This window comes from Sinocyclocheilus grahami, unplaced genomic scaffold (assembly GCF_001515645.1).
Source record: "Sinocyclocheilus grahami isolate Dianchi unplaced genomic scaffold, SAMN03320097.WGS_v1.1 scaffold207.1, whole genome shotgun sequence".
NCBI classification, from domain to species: Eukaryota; Metazoa; Chordata; class Actinopteri; order Cypriniformes; family Cyprinidae; genus Sinocyclocheilus; species Sinocyclocheilus grahami.
Window position 1 is genome coordinate 400,989 of NW_015505386.1, and position 3,157 is coordinate 404,145.

Genomic DNA, 3,157 nt, shown 5'->3' on the forward strand with positions numbered 1-3,157 from the left:
TTATTTGTGTATTTATTTATTTATTGTTTTTGCAGGTTTCGCCCTCCATAGAATACATCATTGTCAATCAATCAATCGAATCTCAAAATCTGATCTGATTCTGTAGGCCACGTTGAGTCAAATGACTGCTTTAAATTTCCACCCAACTATATTCCACTATTTTAAATTTTCTGAAACGACATTTACATTGACTGTGGTATTTTTTGCATCTTTTGAACCTTTGAACTTTGGCCTAAAATCATAGGTCAGTCATATTGACTGTCAGCCATTTTAACTTTAGTCATAAAATGCAGTAATTTCGTCATAAAATTTGGCAGTATGTTCTGAGGTAAGTAAAAAAAAAAAAGTTTGGCCCATATGCAATACCCATTGTTTTTTAAATACTGTATATGTCTGTAACAATATCGTTTCAATTAGGTGACAGCGCCCCTATTGGTCAAAATGGATAAGCTTTTGTATAGTAAATAATTCTACTTATGACTTCTAAATCTTTTTTTAATTATAATTCTCAGCAGGGACGGGTAGTCAACTTAGAAAATACTTGAATATGGTGCTGGACCAGTACTTGCTATTTTTATTTTACACTGGCCGATTTGTAATTGTACACAGCTATGCTGCAAATGCTTTGGCAATACAAATGTAACGTTTGTCAGACCAATAAAGCACAGTAAAATAAGAAGAAAGAGAACAATGCATTGATTCTATATTAACTGCTTAATCCATCTGCTCAGGTAAGGGAGTAAGTGGCCTCCAAACGCATCCTCGTTTTACCTTTCTCTGGACAACTTGCTGCTCCTGGTTAGGAGGAGGATCTATATGCATGAAGAGGAGGAGGTCACAGCCCATGCATCCCATCCACTGTGCGAGTAGTGATAGTGTACACTCAGTGTGTAGGTGACAGCAGGAGTGGCTATCAGATCTCTATCTCTCCTCCATCACGCTGCTCTCCTACAAACCGCGTGTTCCTCCCACAAAACGCTCATTTAGGCTGATATACAGTCTATTCGTAATGTGTCAATCTGTCGAAAAATAAGCATGACCGCTGTTAACAGTCAAACAGCTGTGTGCAGGGAAATGTTTATGTGACAGCGCCTTACTGAATCACGTGATCCTCACGCACTCGCGTCATTCGTTCGGGCTCCGCCCTCTTTTATTAACACGTTCATCACCGTACAACTGTTCTTCCCTTACTAGGGCATCAAAAATGTCAGTAAACATAATTATAGTAATACTGATGATAGCGTGGTTTATCATCTTAATTTTTCTATATTCGTATAGTGCTCGGTTATTAATCAAGTTACAAAAACGTTACCACAAATAAACAGAGCTACGTTTGGAAACTGAGAGCGTCCCATGTAGAATTCTGCTATGCAACCAAATAAAAATGGTAATAATATATTGATTATTATATTTTATTAATTAATAATTTGAATGCACTTAAATAAGAGTTAATTGGCTTAAATACTGTACAAACGTATGTATAAATAATATATTGTAACCTATTCACACACACACACACACCCATAGTGTATAAATATAGAACTAAAATAAATAATACATATAAATTAAATATATGCATAAATGCCATCTATCCACCCATCATGGAGCCTATTTTATTGTATGTACATATACTACTATATATTATTATAAATTATGTATTTTAATACACTTAAACATAAGAGTTATACTTAGGCCTAATAGATACACATCAATAATATAAATATATATAATACATATATATATATTAGTGCTGTCAGACGTTTAATCGCAATTAAAATAAAATTTTTGTTTGCATAATATATATATGTGTGTGTTCTGTGCATATTTATTATGTATATATAAATACACACACATACAGTATATATTTTGAAAATATATACTTACATATATTATGTAAACAAAAACTTTTATTTTGGACGCGATTAATCACGATTAATCATTTGACAGCACTAATATATATATATATATATACAGTATATGGCATAATAAAATAGTGTATATATGTAAAATAAATACAATACACATCACAGAATTCAGCTACATTTGTACATACAGGAGGCTTGAAATTAATTAAATTGATTTTGTTTAAAAAAAAAAAAAAAAAAATATATATATATATATATATAAAAAAAATTAGGAGATTGTGGTTGAGTGAAAAGAAAGAAACACTTTACTGACCTCCATTATCTGGGACTGATGACATTCGTCCCTCATGATGTTCATGCATGACAGAATGATGATATCCTTACAGACACTCAACTCTGGCACCTTGCGTTCCCAATGACCAGATCTGAACATTTGAAAACTTTTATGGCAGGTTCAGGCATGCAGTGTGCAGTAGATTTCCCACTTCGTCCCCTTCCACACAGACTACAGGACATGAACGACTTGCATTCAGAAAATAAATACAGGCAAAGGGTGGCACTTCTATGGCCCATTGTCAGTGCTGGGCTAGATACTCAAAAAATGTAATATATTACTCATTACTAGTTACTCCTTTCAAAAGTAATACTATTACTTTACTTAATACTTTCTGACAACAATAATTAGTTACACTACTAGTTACATTACTTTTCTTTCACACCCCACAGAAGTTGTAATTGAATATCTTCCCCATAAAATTCTTCTGAAATGTTACTAACAATATATTTCTGCTTCATCATTTGACCAAAATCCACACTGGATCGCAGTCAGATGTTATTACAAACACTCAGCGGTGATTAATAGTAACGTTTAAGTAAAAGTGTTGTTGTCACAAATCAAGCCTCCGTGGCTCCCTCCGATCCCCACCAGAGGGAACCCTCACCGGAGTACTAACTGTTCCTTAGGACTTCATTTCCCATCATCCCATGCCTGACTTTGATTACTTGCACAGGTGCTGATCATTACCATGACTATATAAGCAGTGTCTGCCTTACCCTCGTTGCGAAGTCTTGTTTTGCTACTGCTGACATTTCCGAGCGTTTATACCTTGTTTGATTACCTGTTGCCTACCTGGATTGTTTAGACCTGTCTGATTGTTCGCTGCCCGCCTCTTTGATCTTGCTCTGTGTTTGGAATTACTCTCTCCTCTGTCTGCCGCCAGCCTCGACCCCTTTGCATGGTCTCTGATTACGATTCTGCCTTGCCTACTTTACCCCTGTATGCTGTCGACTGA

At 35.1% G+C, this 3,157-nt stretch overlaps 1 protein-coding gene across 1 annotated transcript in view; it reads right to left on the reverse strand.

Moving 5' to 3' along the window:
- man1b1a (mannosidase, alpha, class 1B, member 1a) overlaps positions 1 to 1,075 on the reverse strand; it is a 17,910-nt gene extending 16,835 nt beyond the window's left edge. Inside the window, exon 1 of the mRNA XM_016286159.1 lies at positions 772 to 1,075. The gene's annotated coding sequence lies outside the window, so the exon portion shown is untranslated. The remainder of the gene's footprint in view (positions 1 to 771) is intronic.
- Positions 1,076 to 3,157: the final 2,082 nt, after the last annotated feature.